This window comes from Schistocerca cancellata, chromosome 5, assembly GCF_023864275.1.
Source record: "Schistocerca cancellata isolate TAMUIC-IGC-003103 chromosome 5, iqSchCanc2.1, whole genome shotgun sequence".
Classification (NCBI taxonomy): Eukaryota; Metazoa; Arthropoda; class Insecta; order Orthoptera; family Acrididae; genus Schistocerca; species Schistocerca cancellata.
Genome location: NC_064630.1, coordinates 148,033,933 through 148,058,720, shown reverse-complemented (window position 1 = coordinate 148,058,720; position 24,788 = coordinate 148,033,933). Strand labels below are relative to the sequence as shown.

The 24,788-nt window shown below is 39.0% G+C and overlaps 1 protein-coding gene across 3 annotated transcripts in view; it reads left to right on the top strand.

Annotated features, from left to right (window-relative positions):
- The window catches only part of LOC126188292 (juvenile hormone esterase-like), a 546,097-nt gene that overhangs the window by 314,385 nt on the left and 206,924 nt on the right, over positions 1-24,788 (top strand). The window lies entirely within an intron of this gene.

Sequence of the window (24,788 nt, the reverse complement as noted above, 5' to 3'; positions counted from 1 at the left end):
TCCCCTACAGCACATCATGTCATCTGCAACTGCGTGAGCAGCTGTTTGTATACAAATACTAAAAGGTGAACTTCGTACGTCGGTAATATACACTTGGGGTTGCGGTAGTGTTGTGGAATCCAGTTTTGGTATAGACTGGGCTGTTACTTAGTTATTCGTGTACTCATGTTAGTTGAGATGCATGTAGCTGATTCTATACACAGAAAGACAAAACTTTCCCACTTTTGTTTATGATCAAGAACACTACGCCATCTTATTGTTTATGTGTGTCGCGAGAGGTCTATCACATGTTGCGAGAAGGCTATGAAAACTAGCGGGAATTACGACGACTTCTGTTCCTTATTTATATGTGTGTGTGTGATGGGGAAGTGGTTCTTTTTCGTGTGTGTGCTTTCTGTTCTGTGTCCTTGGTAAGTTCTCTCAGAGCGGTAAAGGGAGTGTTGTTGCAAGGTGTTTTCGTTTAGTACATTTTTCCCTTCCGCTGTAGTAATTTTCTTCTATTGTTTATTGTTGGTATAGACTGTTGCTGTTTTTCAGGATGTGTAGATAGTTTTCGATATTAGTGCGGTTGTGGTTTTTATTCATTAGATGTTCTGCAAAAGTTGAATGTGTGCTGTCACTCTTTAGAGTTCTCATGTGCTCTGTGTACCTCGTTCGGAAGTTTCTACTTGTTTGTCGTATGTATTGGGCTTGACAGGACTTGAATGTGAGTTGATATATTCCAGCGTTGCTGAATTTGTCTGAAGTTTTCCTGACTGGTCTTAACCTTCTCTGAACTGTGTTGTTTGTTCTGAATGTAACTGGAATCCCCAGCTTTTTCAAGATGTTTCCAATGCTATGTGATATTTTGTTATTGTATGTTAGTGTGTACCATCTGTCTCTTTTCCCTGATGTGGTATGGTCTGCTGTCTTGTCTGTTTGTACTGCCTCTGGGTTTTCAGATCCTTTGGTTGTGCTGTTGAGTGGTTGGCCACTACTTTTATGTTTCATTTTTACCTTGTTGTTGAGTTTGTTTATGATGTTTGTTTTGCAGTCGTTTTCAGCAGCAATTTTTTTGTGATTATATTTAGTTCCTGTGTTTAGTTTTCTGGTTTAAGATATGTTCTGTTTGTCCTGTGGAGCATGTATGTGAAACTGTCATATTTATTCACTGTTGAGTGGTTGGATGAGCTGTGGATAATAGTGCTTGTGGATGTGGGTTTTCTGTAGAGGGAGAATTCGTGTTGGTGTTTGTTTCTTGTGATTACAAGATCCATGAAATGTAGTTTCTTGTTTTTTTTCCTATTTCCATTGTGAAGTGGATTTGTAGGTGTACTGTGTTGATGTTACTGTGTAGCTCTTCTGTCCTGTTATGTGTTTCATCTACAAGACAGATTATGTCACCCACATATCAGTACCAGTACATTATTTTATACCCTCCTTGTTTTACAATGTTATTGAATATTGTGTTCTCTACATGGTCCAAGAAAATGTTGGCTAAGGTTCCACTGAGGGGGAACCCCATAGGTAGCCCCTCTTGTTGCAAATAGAAGTTGTTGTTGAAAGTGACGTAGTTTTGTTCGGTGACAAGCCTATGAATGGATGGGATTTCATTTATTTGTATGTCTGGGAATTTCTTGCATTTTTACTGTTGTTCTATAATGTTTATAGTTTCTTCTGTGGGTATGTTTGTGTACATGCATGTAATGTCAAAAGATACCAGTTTTAGTGTTGGGGAGTCGTGACATTCTTAATTTTCTCTATTATGTCTCCTGTGTTTTTGAGGCTTCTGTTGTTTGTATATGTGTATATTTTCTGTAGGAATGTATGCAAGTGACTCCCTAGTAAGTGAGAAGGGTCTCTTCTGAAGTTCACCACTGGCCTGACAGGGATGAGAAGTTTGTGGACCTTTGGCAGGCTTGTTAAGAGTGGATCTTTAACCGTCTTTTGTGTCATTCTTTTTTGTGGTTCTGTGTCAAGGTATATGTGATGTTTTTTTAATAGAGTTTTTACGTTTCTTTGGAATCTTAGTGTTGGGTCACTGGTTAGCTTGCTTATTGTATTCTCTACCAGAAATTTTTCTCAGTGTATTCTGCCTCTGTTATTAAGACCAGAGCATTCCCTTTGTCCGCCTTAGTGATGAAAGCATTGTGTTGTTTTATTTTTCTGTGTATACTGTGTATGGTTTTCTCATCAGATGTATTTTTATTTGTGTTTATGGATGGTCTGTTTTTTCTGATGATTTGTTTCATTTCCTCTGTCGCTAGTTCTCTTGTTAGGTCTGGACTGAAGTCTGGTGTGTTAGTTTTTTCATGTTGTCCTACGATGTATTCAGTTTCAGTAATGAGATTTTCTACGGTCTTATGTGCTATGTGAGTGTTCAAATGGTATTTAGGGCCTTCCTCAAATAGCTGCTGTTCTTCTTTTGTGAGTGTATTGTCAGTAAAATTAATCAAGCCTTCATGGAATGTGTGTTGTGTGTGTCTCTGTTTTAGAGCAGATTTTGTTCATGAGTTTATTTAGTTTCTGTTGCTGTTTCTGCAACTTCTTTTGCATTTTCGACAGTGAGTGTGATGTACTATTTCTATGGGGTCAATCAAACTATTCTCCCAACATATTTCAATAACAAGCAACAAACAATCAGCTATCTTTAAAGGTAATGATAAGGGAAAGGATTAATTCGCCCCAACGCTTCAATTTAGATTTTGCATTTATTGTCACACCCTTCAGTGCAAAACACAGAAGAAGCAAGCATAACAATGAGAGAATATTTGCACTCGTAATATTTGCTGTATAACTTAAGAATTACTTAATAAACAATAAGAATCTAAGATTATTCCTTTTTAACAAACATACATTTAAGACCATAAACGATAAAGATCAACGGTTAATAAATCCCCATAGACCTAAGCAAGGATCACCTATTTAGTCTCTAAATGAAGTCTGTAGGTGACATACGGGACAATCAGACGTACATTAAATGTTACACTGTTAAGGACGATCACTCATTAAGAATTATAACCACAGATTTAAGAAGATTCTTTTAAAGCAGTTAACATCAATAGCAAATTATTAAATCATGTCTCAGCAAATGTATCAAAACCAAATCTTTCAGTTCTATAACAGTGTTGGATCTTGAAATACGCTGGATTACCAACACAGAGGGCTAAATTTTACCAACCAAAAATTTCTCCAAACCTAGAACTATCTTCATAGTTTACAATACTTAGGTTATCTAGAACTACTCTAATTCGCCTTTCTTGGGCATAACGGTGGAGTAGATAATTAACGTCTTATTTCATTCTCCTGGAACATTGAGCGGCAATAGACGCTCAGGCAACTCTTACCCCAGCGTGGCTCGGGAAAGAGGATGGCTCCACCAGGAGGAGGAAACATTTACCCGAACTGGAAAGGGAACTCGTCTAACACGATCCAATATGTTGGACCAAGACCAGTTGGCGATTTTTTAATCATTAACCAAAGCTTGCCGGCTAGCGGAAGAAAATTACAGAGGCAAAGGTAGCTTTACTTGTGCTCACAAGAATTTATAACTTCTACAAATGAGATTCCGGCAGAACTACCACCGTATATCAACACGGGAATTCGAAGCTGAGGAGAGCAAGTCAACAACGGTCTCTCCCCAATAGACCCAACATTTCAGACAGACCGAGCAACCGACATCAGTCGTGGCTAGGTGGATTACCAAATAGAAACCCTAGCACTACCTTAAATATAATTAAATAGAGCACTTAAATGCCACAGGGACTAAACTCCTTAACACAAGAATACATACACAATAACAATGACTGAAGTTAAATATGCCTACGTACAAAAACAACAGATACTAGCGAACATTAACATAATTTCGCAATTCAGACATCCATAAATTTGGCCACAGTTCACTCTATCTCTCCGACATACAGTACAAGGTTATTTAAACATTTTACCCACACAGTGACCTACGCCGTCCATGGGAAAGAAGATGGCTCCACCAGAATAGGCACCCTGCACAACCCTCCTGGAATGGGGCAGAAGGTCCACAGCCAAAAATTTTTTTCTTTTTTTTAAGTAAGTCAGCATGGCGTTCAAATACACGATCATGCAAATAACTCCGACAACACCGGGATATTGGCCTCACTAGACGACGACTGTTGCGCTAACTAGATGAAAAATCTTACCTTCAGTGGAAACATGTAAATTTCTATGCATTCCAGCTGAGAACCATAGAAATGGATATACTGCGCCTGATAAGGAGGAGGCAAGAGCGATGAAGGCGGGCACGTCAACTCGATGGAATGCGGCGTTATGCGTTATGTCAACGTAAACGCAATTTTCTGTACTTGGAAGAATAGAGCGCTTGTGTAGTCTGCTAGCCGCTTTGCGCTCGTGGCGCCGTGCGCGCTGCAGTGCGCATGCGCGGGCGCTTGCTTTTGATTGACTTGCGAGACGCGAACCGACAACAGTGCTTCAGTTCTCAAGGCTAGAACGGTATCGTTACCGAAATGCATACTGAATAATGCACTGGCTCTAATTCGAGTACTAGACCGTTCGGTGCTCTTGAGTACCGAAACGATCGGCACAATGGCGGAAAGATACACCTTCTGGAGGTTATTGGCAGCCGCAGACAGACTTCATAGCTTCCCCACTCCATGAACGTTGTCCACAGAATGACGGCCTCTTGTGCCCTTGCGCCCTGGGTTTTTGGGCCCATCCAGACTTAGCACAGAGGGACCGAGCGCCCCGTTCCAGGACCATCGTGCAGGGTGCCTATTCTGTATCTTTCCGCCATTGTGCCGATAGTTTCGGTACTCATGAGCACCGAACGGTCTAGTACTCGAATTAGAGCCAGTGCATTATTCAGTATGCATTTCGGTAACGATACCGTTCTAGCCTAGAGAACCGAAGCGCTGTTGTCGGTTCGCGTCTCACGAGTCAATCAAAAGCAAGCGGCCGCACATCCGCGCAAGCGCACTGCAGCGCGCACGGCGCCACGAGCACAAAGCGGCTAGCAGACTACACAGGCGCTCTATTCTTCCAAGTACAGAAAATTGCGTTTACGTTGCCATAACGCATAACGCCGCATTCCATCGAGTTGACGTGCCCGCCTTCATCGCTCTTGCCTCCTCCTTATCAGGTGCAGTATATCCATTTCCATGATTCTCAGCTGAAATGCATAGAAATTTACATGTTTCCATACATGCGTAATAACGATAGCGTATTTGACTGTATTCTGCAGATTTCGTAAATGCCGCATTATGTCATCTTATTCTCATTCACACTGACATCATGTTTTGGATTTTACGTTTCGGAAAATGAGTTAGGAATAGTATGTAGTACCACATTGTACTAATACATCTATAAAAACACCCGAAACATTGATTCTGAGAGTTTCAAAGAATAAGAAGATAAACAGAATCTGGTTATAAGTCGCTCCTAGAGATCCAAATAATTAAGTAGCCCACTTTCATATACGATACGTCAACGATTTGGGTCTTAAAAACAAAATTGAAAAAACGCGTTTTCGAGAGCTCCTGCAGTTCGTCGAAGTTTATAACATGCATCTCATGAATGAAAATGTTTCATATATGGTGCTACAGTCTAAAAATATTACGGCGGAGATCTTTCATCTCTGTCTACTGTTGTTGAAGATTTGATCGCAGATAAATATTTGTGACAAGCAAGATTATGAAGATGACTGCTGCTAGTTACATTCCCAGTAATTTAAATTGTGCTCTTAGATTCCTGTCTAACCACATACTCGGAAATCGCTACATATTCGAAAAAATCGTGAATTATTTCTGACAACAAAAAATATAAAGGTCACTGTCGGTTGTTTCACTCACAGCAATTTTATCTCCAGCATTTTTTAAATCGTTACTGAGGAAGTGCGCTCTTACATGTAAGTAATAACGAATATTGCAGAAAAATCTTAACTTACACGAATAACAATATCTGAGAACGTGTTGCATGTATGAAGAGGGAAGTTTTTTTTTTTTTTACACCCATCTGTGCGTGAACCCGTGTCCTTACGCGTGACACTCTCGCGCACTGACCACTTGGCCACGCTAAACAACGACTGCATATTGGTCAATTCTTGTACTATTGTTGAGAGGAACGTAGGCTGACTTCGTTGTCAAACGGCTTCACATAATTGGTTTCCTATGTTCCTTGAAATTTGTTAACAGGTTTCGATAGTTACTAACTAAACCATTTGTGGGGAAAAGTGTACACAAAGTCACTAGTAACATCAGTTCACACTCGTGTAATATATGTAAGCAGAGCTGATGTCTTCATATTTAATGATTTTTAAACTCTTATTTGCATTAAAGTAATACGTATATTCAGCGAATATTGACCAAAAATGTTTTCTTTTTGGATGTAATCATTCACAGTCACAACCTAACCTAACCATATTTCTAAAAAAGGAAAATAGTCTTTTATGAACTCACTTTCGAACTGGATGCGTCCTCTGATGATTCTTTAGTAACACAATCACTATATCCAAAGTTAAAACCGCTAAATATGTTTAAAATAACAAATTATAGGTGTACATAAACCACAGCTCACTGATCGACAGGGCTACACCGCAATCCAAAATCCCTCGGTACAATTGTTGTAAAATCAGCAGAAGGACCATTCGGTAACAGGTCTCAGAAGCTTACTGAATAGAATATTTTGGTAAAGAACCGAAAATGACGTCACTACCGAGACAAACCTACTACACCGATCGGTATGAACGATACAGAATAAGGCCCCAGGGCCAAGCACTCGTCTCCACCTCCACACGGCACACTGCCATCTCCCAGTGGACGTGCAAGCAGCGTGTGTGCGGAGGCTCCGCAACGCCCTCTAGGAAAGGACAGAAACATCAAACAGAAATAAACCAAGGGAAAACAGGAACTGTGGCAAACGACACGGTTCAGAGTGGTGATTTATTCTTTGCATTATGTCATACAGTACTCAGGAGTTGCAGATTTGGTTTGCTAATTCCAGGTGTAATTTATATAGGCTGACATTCAGTTCTTGTGTTTTGAGTATAGGGAGCAGATTTCATATTTCATCCAAGCTCTTTCAGCTGTTCGTTAGCACGCTGTGCTGCAGGTGACATGTTGTTTGCATTAATTTGAATATAATTAGGAAAGATGTTGGCTGAACAGATTTTGTTGTACTTGAGGTTAATGTTAATTTGATGTAGTTTCGTTTTCGCTTTTTTAAGTTTGTTGAAGAGCTTTATTGGAAATGCCTGGCATAGTGTAGACACAATAACTTTATCGTGGAACTCTTCCATTTCATCCGTGTTTAAATAGGAAAACAACAATATCAGAATCTGACTCTGCCTTGATGCAAAACACCTTATTATTTCTTTACTTATTTATTAATCAAACTAGTTTTGGCGAAAAATATCACCATCATCAGACATTTTTTAAATCTAAAACATGCAGAAAATAACATAGGTGGTGTGATGAACGGCAGCTAGCTCTAAACGTAAAAAAAAGTTAGTTAATACGGATGAGTAGGAAAAACAAACCTGTAATATTCAGATACAGCATTTTTAGTGTTCTGCTTGGCACAATCATGTCATTTAAATATCTGGGCGTAACATTGCAAAGCAACATGAAATGGAATGAACATGTGAGGAGTGTGGCAGGAAAGGTGAATGGTCGACTTCGATTTGTTGGGAGAATGCTAGGAAAGTGTGGCACATCTGTAAAGTAGATCACATATAGGACTCTAGTGCGACCCATTCTTGATCAGCTACTGCTCAAGTGTTTGGGATCCATACCAAGTCGGATGAAAGGGAACCATCGAAGCAGATCAGAGGCAGGCCGCTAGATTTGTTACTGGTAGGTCCGAACAACATGCGAGTGTTTTGGAGATGCTTTGAAAACTCAAATGGGAATCCCTGGAGGAAAGGCGGCATTCTTTTTGAGAAACACTACTGAGAAAATTTAGAGAACCAGCATTTATTTAAAGCTGGCTGCAGTCTGATTCTGTTGCCTCCAACATACATTGCTCATAAGGACCACGAAGATAAGATATGAGAAATTAGGGCTCACACAGAGGCTAATGGACAGTCGTTTTCCCTGGAAAAGTAATGACTAGTAGTAGTAAGGAGTACCCTTCGCACACGCTGTAATGGGGATTGTGGAGTATCAGTGTAGATGTAGGTGTAGATGTAGACACAGTAAGATGATGTCTCTTGGGTTGATGTTAGTAGAGGGCACTGCAGGTTCTGGCACACGTTTCGCTGACTTCACCATCGGCATTGATGATGTGAGCATCATCTTGTTCCCTGGAATCAATGTCTCCAGAATCTAACTCTTGAGCAATGACTTTTTTTAACCTCTGCATTATTTTTGCATTCTGTCCAATCAGTATGCACCTTGCGCCTGCTTTGGCTGCCTTACGTGATGCTAAAAGTCTATTTTTTTCCATGGTAATCCTACAGTTCTTTCAATATATCTTTCAATTGGTGAAGGAAGTCAACACTATGCCATTTACTGTTTGCATTAAACTTTCTGAAATTTGACAAACTGACGAATATTTCTTCACCCACTATTTCTACGAGATGGTTCCCAGCTATGCAACCTTCACATAACAAAGATTTCGCTTTGCTCTCTATTTTATGTCCTACTTTTTGTTTCACTGCCACCACATCAGTACATACAGCATTCACACGATGCATGTATAGCTTCTGTTCATAGTCAACATGTGGCACATCGTCATTCAATTTCTTCATCCCTTTTATACTGAAGTCAGTTTGGCAGACCATATCCATTCTTACAACGCTTATCTGTATTTTAACCTTCGTAAATTAGGTGTCACAATCTCTTGTTTGTCGATAGAGACTTGTTGTTAGCTCTCCCATATCTTTCTTGCATTCTTTATCTACTTTATTGATCTTATCCTTGAGCACTTTCTTTACGTGATCCAGCTCCTTGTCCTTCATATGAAGCATTTGATTAAGCTATTGAAATATTACAGTAAGATCAACATGGATTTTCCGAACTTCTTCTGTGAGTATCTTCTCAGCTTTCCTACTTGCTTAATCTCCTCCCCAGTTCAATACAGTACTTAGTTTCTTCTTCAAATTTCTCTTGAGTCTGGGCAACCTCTGTTCTACTCTGGTTGCTACATACCAAAAGCTGCTTCATCGTAGTAAGTAAGTACTTATCCTACCTATGGATTTCTCGTTCGATATTCTGAGAACAAATCTGCACCTAAACTATACATATTGGCTATCATACTAGCATCACCCATACTATATTTAATTGACATCTCATTACTAACCACTTCTGTCTATTTTCCTTGCCCTTACCTCCCCAGCTTTATGCTTAAATGCTACTGTTGTATCAGCCATATCTGTTTTCACATCGCTAGTTGCCATTGTAACTTCTTTTGTATGTTGCACTAATTTCATTCACACAGCCTATGTTTGATGTATGCACAACAATACAGAACAACAGCAACTGACAGTAATAATGTGCTGAGTGTTGAAAATATTTCTATGTCTTGTTGTTATATTTCGTGCAAGATGCTTTTATATGTGCCATGTATATTTTTAATAATTCTGTATGTAGTAATTACTCTTTGCTCAGTCAGTTGTCTGTTATTTCTGGTTCAAGCTTACTGCAAATGAATATGTTACATTAAAGTATTCCTTTTAACATAACAAAATAGTTACTTATCTTTAAAACAAGACTTTATCAAGAGGTTCTGGGCCCACATACATGCATGTAGAAAATTGGATAAGTAATTATTCTCCAGCTATAAAGACGCACACATATAGATCAGTCACTCATTACATATCAGCCAATAGTCGGAAGCAGTGTCAGCTGGCAAGTTTGTTGCAGCGAATGAAAGTCGCCAGATTATTTTGTTGATCGTCAGTCAAGGTACAGTCAGAAAAATCGGTTACGACCTTTAAGTTCACAGACAGTAAATTTAGCTGTCATCAATGGATTCTATTTAGTCACAGTTCGAACTGTTATCAGAGGATCATTATGGAAATGTCAACATGTCTCTTAATACTTGAAACTAGACTTAACATTAAAGTCGAAAAAGTTGTATTCGCTAGAAACAAGTCAGGAAGTTAAACAGACATCATGAGGCAAAACTGAACAAAATGTAAAGTCTTGGATTAATAAATAACATGAGCCTCAAATTTTTATAGGTTTCAATGAACCAACAGAAGAGTGTATTGACAATCAAGGAAAAGGACTCAGCCGGTGTCTAACTGTTGGACTGGGAGGAAGAACGTATTTTTTTTAATGTTACCTAGTTCTCAGTACCGCCACCAGTACCGCGCTACCCTCCCTCCCCATGTCCACTCCTATGACATAGTCCAAGATGGTTGTCTAGCTGCTGGACTGGGAGGACGGACGTAATTGTTTATTGTGTTCAATGGACGAGATGTTTGTGCTTTAGAAGGAGGAGTGCATTAGCCTCTGAGGACTGTCGATATCACTGATAATTCGTAAAGATGAATCAGTTTATGAAGTAATGAATATGGGCTAAGTTACGCTTCGCAACACATACTGATAAATGCGTGTGCTGTAAATGTAGATCATCCAATAAAAGTCCATTCAGTCAGTCTTCCGAAGCATAAGAGGCAAGATGTTCACCCATTCTGGCATGAGGCCTCTTCAAATGATCCCACACACTCGGGCAGGCAACGCGCCCGACTACCTGCCCCAAATCTCCAAACTGGCTTATGGTGCAGTCATACAGTAGCCGCTAAACACTTCCTGTCACATTGAAAATACCTGTGCCTCCCCCATTCCCATCCCCGGTGCACGGATGCCCTTTGTCATTGAACACGAACTGCTTCAGGAGTTATTACATCTGGTGTTGCTAAGTCAACATTAAAAACAAAAAGAGGTAGGTGGGGCATTGTCCCCTTGGTTTGGGGTATCAGGACAGTCAAATTTATTCAATGCAAACATTACAAAAAAATAAACATTACAGTAAAAACAAAATAGGTTGATGGGATATTGTCCTATGAGCTGAACTTTCTTAATTAATACAATTTATAAACATAAAATGATATTGGACACTTTAACACTACAGTTGATGCGATGTTTGTTATTTTGTTTCCGCAGTTTTCAGCAGAGTATTTTGACTAATGAATTTTCTGCAATCAGTCCAATGCTTGAGCAGTTACCATCGCTATTTACACTTTTACCTATTTTCCCCCAGTACATTTTCATAGAATGATACACGTAAATTCGATGTTGCAAATGTTTACCATTCAGTACTACAGTGCATTATTTAAATAGATATACTGACATACCACAAATTTAATGTTTAACCATTAGGACGCTAAGTTATTTAAAGAGATAATCTGTCCCAATCTACATTTCACTGTAAGGAACTTGTCTCCTGCACTGTTAACATTTTAAAAACAGTGATGTCACTATCAGATCTCGTAAGAAGAATATCAACACCATGTCATTTCTGTGGAAGTGTGATCCAAGTAGTATCATTTCTACAGACACCTGTGTGCAGTCAACAAAACAATCTTCACAGAAAATGACTAAGTCTTGCATCAACCATTCTCAGTGTGTATAACAATGTCAAGTTGTGGCACCACATTCACTCCGTTAATGCCCGTGTTGGGTTATAGCGGCATAATCTTATCATACAAGTGAGATGTACTGTACACAACTCTGGTAATTAATACCATTTAAACATTACACATGAAAGAATATGCAGCGATCGCAAAATATGTAGTGACTTGACCACAGGAGCTAGATGTTTTGTGGAGAAGCTGTTTAAGCCAGTGAGCAAGGAACTCACACTCAAAGTGTTTGATCGTCACTCATTGCATCAGAGTTCACTTCTGCCGTCTCACCAAAAGTTATTATGTCCATGTTGTGGTACGTACCAACAGCTTTTCTGTGGCAGCTTCTCCCTTTTTGATGAATACAACAATGGAGCATTTTGTATGTACTCTTTAACAGTACTATTGTACTACGAGTTGAAAAACTGTATATTAAGGCCAAAAAAGTTTTAAGCAAAATTGATCCAAGTTTTTTAAAGGGAATCAGTTTTATAGGAGCGAGAGAATATTATTATTTTGAAGAGTAAGTGATTTTAGATCAGTCAAACTTATAGAAAAACCTTAGCCTTTACAAAACTATTATTTCAACTCTAGGATATAAACTTTAAGTTCAACAGCAATCCTTTTGCCCTTTCCTTTGGGGACACTAAAATTCGCTGTCACTCTCAGTTTCGAAATCAATGAGATCCGAACTAAATTTTCGAATTGAAAGTTCGATAGGACCTGCTTAAAAATTGCATTGCAAGAAAAATAATAGTTTGTTTCTCTCTAATTTTCAAGGTAAATTACCACCATCATAAGTTGTGCTTATTACTGGGCGTCGCGACTGCATGAACGGAGCGTCTCCATCCTGGACCGTTACCAGCTTCTCTTAGAGCCTGCTGAAGAGATAGACCAGAGATGATCATGATTTGATCTATTCATCTGGCTGTTGTTCTTCCTCTCACTCTCCTGCCTTTGATCTTACATGATTATTTTCTTTAGGTTTTTCTCCATCTCTTCTCGCAATATGGCCAAAGAACTGTAGGACTTTTTGGCTGACACGACAAGAAAGGCGCCTGAAGATACTGAGCTGCTCAATAATGGAAACATTTGTTCTTCTTTCGGTCAATTTTATGCTCAGCATTCTGCACCAGCACCAAAGGTCAAATGTATCAAGACGTTGCTTGTCTCTGGCCTTAAGGGCCCATCAATTGCAACCATAAAAGAATACGGAAAACACCAGTGTTTTGACAAGCCCGATCTTCGAAGTGTTCGTTATTGCTCTGTTATACCAGATCTTGGTGAGCTTCTTCATACTCACTGGCCGTAGCGTTATCCACCTTCTTATCTCATCTTCACAGATTCCCATCTCACAAATGCTTGACGCAAGATGGATGAAAAAATGTACACCTTCTAGTTCCTTTAGTCGACCTGTGAGGTGAACCTGTGGTCTCCGCCAGTTGTAATGAGTTTGTACTTGTTAAGATTGAGGTCCAGAGCGTATGATAGACTAATGTGCATTACTTTTGTTAGTAGATAAGTTCATCTTCGCTGCTGGCTAAAATGAAAATAGAACTCAGAACTTCGGTGGTCTGCGGATCTGCAGGTATGAAACTACAGATGCTAGATGATGAAATGCATTATACTTTGCCTTATTGCAATTGAAATTCTATTGAGAATATGACTATATGTTTCATTTGACGTTGTTTTCAATTTAACGAGACGATACTACCATTAATGAAAATGATTTTGAATATAGAGGTTAGGTGCCTATTATGGGAGAGTTCGCTAATGTGATATAGCTAGAGTCTGTCTGAAGCACGCCGGAGCGTAGAGCAGTGACAATCAGACAATTATGCAGCTGGACATAGTGGAGAAGCCTTGCTTTAAAAGCGCTGAATTTCAAGTGTTTATAGTGTTTGTGCATGTAGGGGTTTAGTGCCTGAAGTTCAGTAGCTATTGCAACAATACTAAAATGATTATATTCTTCATGGAGTATTCTTTCATTCCCCATGATGAATTGTCCTTCAAACTGAGCAGCGAAACAATGAAGCTAGGTTTCCGTCACATTCCTGACTTTAGTACCATAGGTTTCCTATTACTCAACGGTATCGCACATCAGGACACGATATCTCACATAGAGATATTTTCAGCTTGCCGCACTTTACCAAGTGGTTTGACAATTTGATGAACTTCATGAAGCCACCTGGTGATCATCCTATTGTGCTAATATGGGACTGCCATCATATCACTGTTATGTGATAGATTGAGCAAGAGAAAATCGTGTCCACATTCTCTGCTTACTGCCCCATTCCACACATAAGATACGCCCTTTTGTTTGGAATTTAGGGGATCATTTAAAATGCATTATGCTCAATAAATAGAAACCTGGTGAGCAAACAACACAGGCCAAGTAGTAACCTCATTTTGATTATGATGTTATTTGGAGTGGTCTATTTGAAAGGAGTAACAATGGAAAATGCTATAAATGGCCCCTACAAAATGGGGTTCTTCCTATGTAACAAGTTTACAGTTAGAGACATTGCTTTTGCAATAAACCAGGAGTTTGACATACAAGATGCAAACAATGGAGTAAATGTGAATCCAGTTAGTATCTGGGCAGCTCCAAAAATCAGCTAGCCACATCAAGAGCCACCATTCCTAATAAAATCAGCATGTTCTGAATCTGTTAAGTACTTAACATCGTCCCCATAAGGGAAAGTTTGAAACAATTAGAAAAGTATAAAGCTGTAGTAGAAACAAAGAAGATAGAAGCTAAAGATTTCTTCTTCGAAAAAGAAAAAAAGAGAAAAACACAGGAAACATAATCGTCCAGCCATTCGGAATCTGATACAAATTTCAGACGTGCAATCTGGAGAAGAAGTCACAGAAAGCAGAGGCATGGAAGGGATCACTCTCTGGAAAGATGTCTCATCTTCTGCAAGACTCTATCACATATCCTGCAGTTGACCAGGTGTGCATGGGTCCGGTGTGGCCTTTCAACATGTATATGACACTAGCAATGAAGGCATAAGACTAACAGAAGTCTTTATCTCATTTTATTTTCTGTGTACCTGTACATTTATTGTCTCCTTCAGTTAACTGTTGTAAGGTAATCATTTATAAGTTTTCATACAAACATATTACGTGTATACACAGGATAGTGATAGTCTTGCATTCAGAGTCATCTTGGATTTGGTGATATATGATAATTAAGGTGATTCAGCCTGACCTGATGTATGACAATGCCCCACCCATCTGTTTTCTACTTCCCACCATTTTTAAAGTAACATAATGGAAGTATAGATGTTACAGAAGGATAAATTTGTTTGACCTCAACACCCAACCAGGAGAGCAGTGCCCCACCCACCTGTTTTTCTTCCACCATTGTAAGCTACACATGTCACTTTGTCATATGTCGTAAGAGATCTGACAACTATGCAGTCTGTACTCATATACCAAACTAACGTGCAGCTAGTTTCTTTTTTTGATTTCTCATCATTATTTTCGTTTTCCTGTCATTTTTATAGATTTCCTGTCATTTTTAGAGGCTATACTATCGGTCCAAAGGTGTGGACACCCCCATACCATGATGGGTGACCTCAACACATGCCAGTCTGAGGTGACCTCGATTTTCCCATCTTTTTAAATCATACAATTGACCTAGAGGCATGGGCAGATGAATGTCATGAAAGGTGACCTAGACAGGTGCCAGTTTAAGGTGACCTTGATTTTTCCGCCATTTTTAAGACATGTAATTGACCTAGAGACATGGGCAATCATGTTTCGTGATGGGTGACCGTGACAGATGCCAGTTTGAGGAGACATTGATTTTCTCGCCTTTTCTAAGTCGTCTTGGACTAGACACATGGGTGAATACGTTTTATGATGGATGAGCTTGACATGTTTCAGTTTGAGGTGACCCTGATTTTCCTGCCATTTATAATTCAAAAAATTGCCCTAGGGGCAGTGACCTTGACACACCTCTTAAAGGTGATCTTGAACCTTCACTTTCAAGGTCAAAACTCAAAAAATGCACAGTTCAGTGGGCTCATAGGTATTCCGCTCCCTTGCTAAGTGTAATTGCGATATTTGTCTGGGTTGTGGAAACTGGAACATAACAACTAAACAACTCACATACTGCTATTTATTAACTCCATTTCATGAAAAGAGATGAAAACACCTGATAGCACAGACCTTCTCATATTAATAGAGACTAACACTTAGCTGAACTGAACTCAGACTAAACTGTTGGGTGCCACCACTGTCATATACATTACCTACAATGATCACCATTTTACAATGCATTGTTCATACATATACATATAGTTAATTAAACTTATAATTAAAAATTATAACTATTCATAAATCTAAGTACAAATTTTGATTTGACATAATGTAGTAAAATGTCTTTTCGAGAAAATTTCCATAGAACTACATTTCCATACAGAATTTATTAAAATATTTTGTGTAAACAATCAGCCTCAAACCTTATTAATGTGTTTTTAATTATAAAACTAATTATGATGCTATCATTTTTACTGAATCTTCGTCAAATATGGGAGAAGTTACTACAGATAAATATTCTGCAAGTACCTAATGAGTTTTCTAGAACCTTCCAAATAGTAGTTTTGCATAAAGTAATAATTTTATGGAATCCCAAGGAATACTTTTCAATTTCAGTTATATTTACAGGCTGACAAAACATCAAAATTATAAATGACATAAGGTTAACAATAATAACAAATATCATCCTTCCTGTTACCTAGGTATCTATTTGTATATTAAAAATGAAAATCAAATACTGAACTAATTGGACATTGTAGTATCCATACTTCCTCCACACCAGAAGATGGGTGATTTCGAGCTGAAGATACATGAATTGAAACAATCTGATATAATTGTTATAATGTAATATCTACATAAAAACTACTAGCAAATTTGACACCTGTTGACAGCAGATACAATATCCTTTACTTAATCTGTTTTGACATAATGAACACTTCCTAGTCTGTATCTTTGAACAACTACTTCTATGACTAAATATATGGCATCCATTTTTAACGAGTTTTAAGGTGCATACTCTACACATTAGTGTTTTTTAGAATCTCATATATCTCATTGTTTAAGATTTATTTACGAAAAATATGATGTTCTGACATGAAATGCCTATAACACCACTGATAATACATGCATCAAAAGAAAATAGACACTACACTTTGACTATACAATTAAAATATCCTAAGCTGATGCATTTGTATATCTATCAAATGTGTTATTATTGCTGATTACATTATACTGATGAATTTTAATTACCTGTGGCTGATAGCCGAAATAAAATAATTATGCAAAATTTGATAGTCTCACCAACAGTGTCATTAAATAGGTGTGTCTCAGGGAGCTGTACATTATTTAATTTAAGTGCTACTAATTTTCGTAATTTTAGTGAATTTATTGGTCTTGTATTAACTACATCAAATTTTCCATGGTGCAGCAGTGGTAGGCATCTTGGCAAGGTTATATAACTGCTGATGCATCCACAATATTCAAAATGGTAATTCTAAGCTTATGAATTTCCGCTATTTCTACAGTTTGGTTGACAGAAGTCACAGATGTTTTACATTGAGTACTGGCTGTATTTTACCGAGTCACCACCGCAAGTTGAGTATCGCTCTTAGCCTCAGCTGTTCCTGGCAGCTAGCTCAGATGGATTGCACCTCACTTACAGCTGTCAGTCTCGCACATTCACTCTACCTCAGCCATTTTCCTGGCATTTCATGTACAACAAGTGGCTAATGATATATGTATCCTTTTACTTTGTTTCGAATATTTATGGATTATTGACTTCCATGCTGGTTAAATGGGGATGGGGAATGCTTTATTATGGTGACTGTGTGCCATGGCAGGAACCTACCACCATAAATGATCATACTAAGCACATATTTATCCAGTGCTTCATCAGCTATTCTTTTAAAATTCAGCCACAGTTCCTCCACAGCGTCCTGCCCAGAGCTAAATGTCTCAAGTAGGACTGCCTCATTTAGGTATGACACTGCAGCCTATTTATATAGTTTACTGAACTTGTAAATTTTTCTACTTGTTTTACTTGGTCTGCTTGCTTGCTGCTTGTTTTAATTGTCTTTTGCACTTCAGTAACCATTACTGATATAATTGCCTCATGGTCACTGGTACTAATTTAAATGTTGACATACCCAGAGTGATTATGTCTATTTGTTGCCATGTGATCTACTAGACTACCTGTTCTAAATAATTTTTGGACAAAGCATTTACTACTTCTTTCACACAATATCATATCAGTTGTTCACAGATTAGAGTTTTCTCCAGTGCTGACAGTGTGTTTAGGCAATTTCTGTCTTACAAAACTGACAGTTTGTCTAAGATTTTTGGCTATATCTGGGGGTTGAGGTTGAGTATGGTGGTGTATAGAAGAACTGAATTATACATTTATGCCCATACACTATTCTGGTTCCAGTCGAAACAGTCTCAAATGCACTTACAAGTTTGGGTTTATTGTCTACTGCAATAAAAACACCACCTCCATTTCCCATTAACCTTTTTTCCACGATACATGTAATGTTAACCCAAAAGTCTCTCTTCAAATATAAGCTATTTGCCATGAACTATATGTAGGCCTATTCACAGCTCTGTTATGAGCGTCTTTCCTGTGAAAGACCTACAGTGTCTTTGATAAATTATTTGTCTAAGCTTGATGCCCTCATTATTTGTTTTGCATTTTTTACCTGAATAATCTGCATGTTAAGGTTCTTTTTAATGTAAAAATACAAGTAAAAGGAGTAAAGTTACAATTTATATCTCCTCAGTATCATCAAAAACAGTTTTACCATGGAGGGAGGGTTTCACTTATGAAAACAGTTAATATTGTATCACTTCAGTTACTCTAGAGATATGTTACTGCTACACAATGAGAGACTTCGGGAAGAAGTGCAGAAATACCTACAAGAAAATTTTCGTTCTCAAGCTCAGCACTTAACACTAATTATTGATATATAAAGCAGCATCCTTTGTAGATGAGACTTTAGAGAAGCCATAATTAAAAGCCATTTGCAAGCTGTTACATGAAAAGTGGCTCTGCAATCCAGTGCACCATGTCCATCCAAAAAGTTTCGAGATTTATTTTGATCTTGGCATATAAGTAACATCAGTGGAGTTGCTGTGGTGACTGCTTGAACTAATAAGTCTAAATAACACATGGGTATTCAACCAGTCAGTTGTGAGCAGATAGTGTTAAGTAGTGGACATGAGGTGTAGTGTACCATAGTTGTTGTGTCACAAGTCGCAGTCAAGCAACGAACTGAACATCACTAAATCAAGATCAGGTGTTCAAGACATTCTTCAGACTGTTCTGAACAAAATTTTTCCTGCACACCTTGACTCCTGAATAAAAAACAATTACACATGCATGCCTGCTGCAACTTGGCTGAAAGGAAAATGGCGCCATTTCTTTTATGGGAAAGATCTTCATGGATGACAAGACTTAATCTATCAATACAAAAGCCCCGCTCCCCACAAAAAAGGTGCAGAATGGGTCTCTCATGGTTCGCCAAAATCGAAGTGCATGGTGTGGGGGATTTGCGAGTTGAACAACATAAAAAAGGAGTTTCCTGAGACTGCCAGGTGGTTGTGTCAAAGTTCTGCACATTGTACTCAGTGGGGGAGGGGGAGGGAGGGAGTGGCTATGTAGAACACCTGAGCATTAAAATAAAAAAATAGCATCTTAACTTTTATCTTCTTTTTACTAACGAAACTTTCTGAACTAATATGTGAGACAATGCGAGAAAGAGAGGGAAGGAGAGAGGAAGGGAGGGCAGAGGGAAGTTCAGTTTCTTATTGATGTATTCTGAGTATGAGAGTATGAAAGCCGTTTCCATACATTAAATAAATATTCCTTAGTAATGTATCTAATCCACCTTTATTTGATTTCTTATAATAATTTCCACAGTTTTTAGGGAACAAATTGATGAGGGTTGCCCCAGGGGTGACCTTATATATATATATATATATATATATATATATATATATATATATATATATATATAGAGAGAGAGAGAGAGAGAGAGAGAGAGAGAGAGAGAGAGAGAGGGGGAAACATTCCACGTGGGAAAAATATATATAAAAAACAAAGATGCTGTAACTTACCAAATGAGAAAGTGCTGGTAGATAGATACAATAAAAAACACACAAACGCACACACAAATTTCAAGCTTTTGCAACCCAAGGTTGCTTCATCAGGAAAGAGGGAAGGAGAGGGAAAGACGAAAGGATGTGGGTTTTAAGGGAGATGGTAAGGAGTCACTCCAATCCAGGGAGTGGAAAGACTTACCTTAGCGGGGAAAAAGGACAGGTATACACTCGCACACACACACACACACACACACACACACACACACACACACACACACACACACACACATATATATATCCGCATATATACAGAGACAGGCAGACACATGTAAATGGGCATTTACATATGCAAGGGTATACCTCTCCTTTCCCCCCTAAGGTAAGTCTTTCCGCTCCCGGGATTGGAATGACTCATTACCCTCTCCCTTAAAACCCACATCCTTTCGTCTTTCCCTCTCCTTCTCGCTTTCCTGATGAAAGCTTGAAATTTGTGTGTGTTTGTGTGTTTTTTATTGTATCTATCTACCAGTGCTTTCTCGTTTGGTAAGTTACAGCATCTTCGTTATATATATATATATATATATATATATATATATATATATATATATATATATATATATATGTGTGTGTGTGTGTGTGTGTGTGTGTGTGTGTGTGTGTGTGTGTGTGTGTGTGTGTGAAGAGAGGATATGAGTTTCTTTTTCTTAAAGGTGGAAAATTAATGAAGCTAAAAATCTATATGTGTTTTATTATGTCATCATGTTTTGAGTAGCCTTATTTACAAGCCACCAAATGGTTATGTTTTTGGTGATGTTTGTATCTGAATATGTAGTATCACATCCGTTTGACATTCACAAAAATGTATCAACCTTGTGCATAAGCCTCTGGCTTATACACACATTTTGCCATCTCAACTCTCTCTTACTTATTTGTATAAATTTAGTCAATGTAATTTACTTTGTATTAACTATGGTAAATCATATTCTTTTCTTGTCCATGTAAGATACTCATTGTTAAATATTTGTGCACCAATATTTGAACATGATTGACTTTATTTCTTCTTTACATTTTTCAGATGAAGTACTGATACAATTTTTAGTTGAATATGTCACACAAGTGTAGGTTTCCTACTTTCGTTGTGCTTGCCTGTATTTGTGTGTGTGTGTGTGTGTTATTTTGTGTGTGTGTGTGTGGTTAGATGAGTGTTTGTGTGTGAGCTACGACTTGCTAGTAAGTGTAGTATGGCGTCTTACAGGTTATAGAAACATGTACGCAAAAGGATTGTGAGAGGGGCTAACAATGCTCAGCAAAAAGCCTGCACCACATAGTAGTAAAAGCCAGAGCTGCTAGGACGGTGTCATCACTCCAGGACAAGAACCAGTTGATAGTGCGACAAATGCGCCCTAGAGCATTATAAATAATTGTGAATTTTAAGGCAGATGCCTTCATCATACAGCAGCACCACCATGACACCGTGTCTACACTATATGACGAGGCGACTGGACACTACCAGCTGCAGCCATGGATTTGAGACAAGGTCAGGATAGGCACCTGTGACACTAAGTCCACTCTGTGGAACTTCATACCATAGCATTTCCTACTTTCGAACATGCCTGCTGCCACCACACTCATGTCAGGGGGCAGCACAACGATCTTCCCTCATCACTGTGATGGACATGAGCCTGGATGCACTTGTTCAACAGTGGAATGCCGTAGCAGCTCAAGAAGGAGAGTGCTGCTGATGTTAGGCCTTTGGTTGCTGCCAGCCTGACGTCAGCATCTCAGGACGCTGATGCATGTACCATTTTGCCAGGACAAAGGGTAGCCATCTGCTGTCCATCGCCAGTCTGCCACAGCAGAGTGGGCATTGTCTGCCTTATGTTGGAAATGACAGGATGTGTAACTGAAGTATAATGAAACACTTCTCTTATCCATCAGTCTGTCACTGAGCCCCACCGACCTGTCACTTCACCACTGACCTTGCAGAGTGGTATCAGGAGAGCTGATATTGCTGCCAGTATAGAAATGAGGGTGTACCACCCAACACAACATGACATACAGACTGCGGCTTATGGTTTTATTTGTCAGTGTTTTGGCCTTTTGGTGAGGAAATACAGGGTGTCCAAGTGGCTCATAATTAGGCATAGTGAAGAAGTGTGGCAGTGTTATTTACTAACGAGTGTTCTGTTTTTTTTTCCATGGGTTGTTATGGAATTCCTAGAGATGAGTAAGGATAATGCTGCCCCTGGACCACAGACACAAGGTGTGTCACTGGTCAGGAAACTATGCAGTCATTAGTTAATAAGGTAGCAGAGTTAAGAGCAGAGGCCACATTTGAGGAAAATATGCTAATAGAGAAAAATGGTGAGTTAGGATTATTGAAATTGTAGAGCCTTGGGATAGATTCGGCTGTTGCAAACCATGTACCCCATTTCCAGCAGGTCATCTGAGAATGTGTTGTCATTTGTGGGATATCTCTTGTCATCAGCTGATAAGGAACAGATGTTGATGTGGAGAATAATATAAACTTCTCTTTTTCTTTGTAACTGACTAGAAAGAAAAACTCTTTCTAATATTTTAGCTGCTATGCTGCAACGATATTGACAGGGGAGGAAGGAATAGGTGAGGCAGTAATAGGTTTCCCCTCTTTACTGAAGTCCTCCACTTATGTATCACACTGCAAGCAGGACAGTGGTCACAATATGTCAGATGGGTTTGTGTTTGCTGTTACAGTAGATCAGATTATCTTTGTGGTATGGAATTGTTTACAGAGTCAATAAGTGTTTCACCTTGGACTATCAGAAAGACAGTAATTGGGGGATTAATTTTGTATCGCAGATGTACCTACTGGAGAAGAGCGTGTTGACAGAAGAGGTGTGGTAATTACAGGGGTCACTATACTGTCAGAAGAGGCATCAGATGAAGAGGCATCAGATGAAGAGGCATAATATGAAGAAAATTATAGTGTCATGGTAGTTACAGAATAAGGTAGTCTGCACAAAATAACCGACAAAGTTAGGAAGCGGTTGGTTGAAAGGTTTATCTATATTCAACAAAACGCCTGTCAATTCGTGAGAGAAATGAGGACTCCCTTTGAAGAAAAAAAGTATATCATCAGATTAAGCAACTGATGTTCACCAATCAAGATCTGATGAAGAGTTACAATCTGTACGGACTCTCGCAGTGAAGGGAAGCAACCATGTCTGTGGTGCAGTTGAATCCATAGTGTTAACCACACACTTTTATATGACAGTGCCTGGAAGTGTGATGGATGGTACGCTGCTACCCCATTTCTATGTCCTTGTATCGGAGACCAACGCCCATTTTCCTGCAAATATGAATGTACATTTACTGAACATCAGGAGTTTTGCTAGCAGGTCTTCCTAGAACAAATAATGTGGCCAGATATACAAAGAAAAACTGAAGCCCTCCTTTTGGTTGTCTACTGGACAGTCAATAGAGATGACAAACTATATAATTCTACAGTTCCTGAAGACGTTGAATTCATCAAGAAGTTGATTCCAGCAAAGTGTACAGACATTTTGCAACCTACCGACATTTTCTTCTTCTACCCAAACAAAACTTTTGTGAAACTTATCACAGCCACAATCATATTAACATATAGCTCAGGGACCGCATGTTACGCATTCAGTCGTTTGTGTATTTCCAATTCGCGGCGGCACGATTCTCCTATTTGATCAAATCTGCATTTTTTTCAATGTGGCTACTTTCGTGGTGTGCTTCGAACACCCTTGGAGTGCTACTTCGAAGAAGAGTTAACGAAACAGTGTTCCCATCAGAACTGTGACCAGCCTGCTTTCAGCAGATGTGCACACTGCGAGAACTGTGTATGCATTAATCATGCTGTTATAACTGACTTGCATATTTCTTACCTCCGATAGTGTAGTCAAGCAATAAACTCTCTTATACAGAGTTTCGATTCATTTTATTGACTATTTGTCTGAAATAATCAATTTGTGTAATAAATCATTCGTAATTATAGTATTATCATCATAACTTTGTCGACTGATATTTACTGTTCTAATACTCCATAGAAGCTACAATTTCTATAGTGTATGTATTTTCTTGTTCTATTAACTGCATTATGAATGAATACAATTTGCGCAACAACATATCGGGTCAGACAACAGTTGCATATAGCAAGACTGCACCTGCTGGGAGAGGCAAAGTCCTTTATATGACGCACGAAGGCACTCGACCAGGTGGGAACTTCTGAGGAGCTCAGGCAGGGATTGGTGCAAATATATAATTTCTAAGATGCCTAATGAAACCATAGAGGGGTACTTCGTCAGTCAATACAGGGACGGTTAATGCTGTTTGTAAGTGATGCAGGAGTTGTCATTCAGTGACGTCCCGTATGTGCTCGACTGGAGACAGAAGTGGCGATAGAGAAGTCCAAGCCAATACTTCGACATGTAGAGCATCTAGGGTTACAACAGCGGTATGTGGGCGAGCGTTATCCAGTTGAAAAATACCCCCTGGTGTACTGTTCATGAATGGCAGTGCAACCGGTCGAATCATCAGAATCATTTTGTAGTTAGTGTGCGTGGAATAACCAGGAGAATATTTCTGCTGTCTTACGAAATCACATCCCAGACCATATCTCCAGGTGTATGTCCAGTGTGTCCAGCATGCAGACAGATTGGTTGCAGGTCCTTGAGTGACCACCTTCTAACCACACATCACTGGCACTGACTCAGAATCAGCTTTCATCAGAAAACACAACAGACCCCTCCATGCCCTCTAATTAGCTCTCGCTTTACACCACTGAAGTTGCAAATGGTAGTGGTTTGGAGTCAGTGAAATGTACACTACAGAGTGCTTGGCTCAGAGCTGTCTCTGAAGTAATCAATTTATAATATTTCGTTGTGTCAGAGTGGTATTTACTGCTGCTCTAATTGCTGCTGCATATGTATCACGATGCGCCAGAGCCATATGCCGAACACGATGATCTTTTCTCTTTATAGTACCATATGGCCATCTGGAACCCAATCTTATTGCGACCGCACACTCTCATGACAACCACTGCCATCACTCAGGTACAGTGGCTACATCCCTGGCAATTTTTTCTGCAGTATCA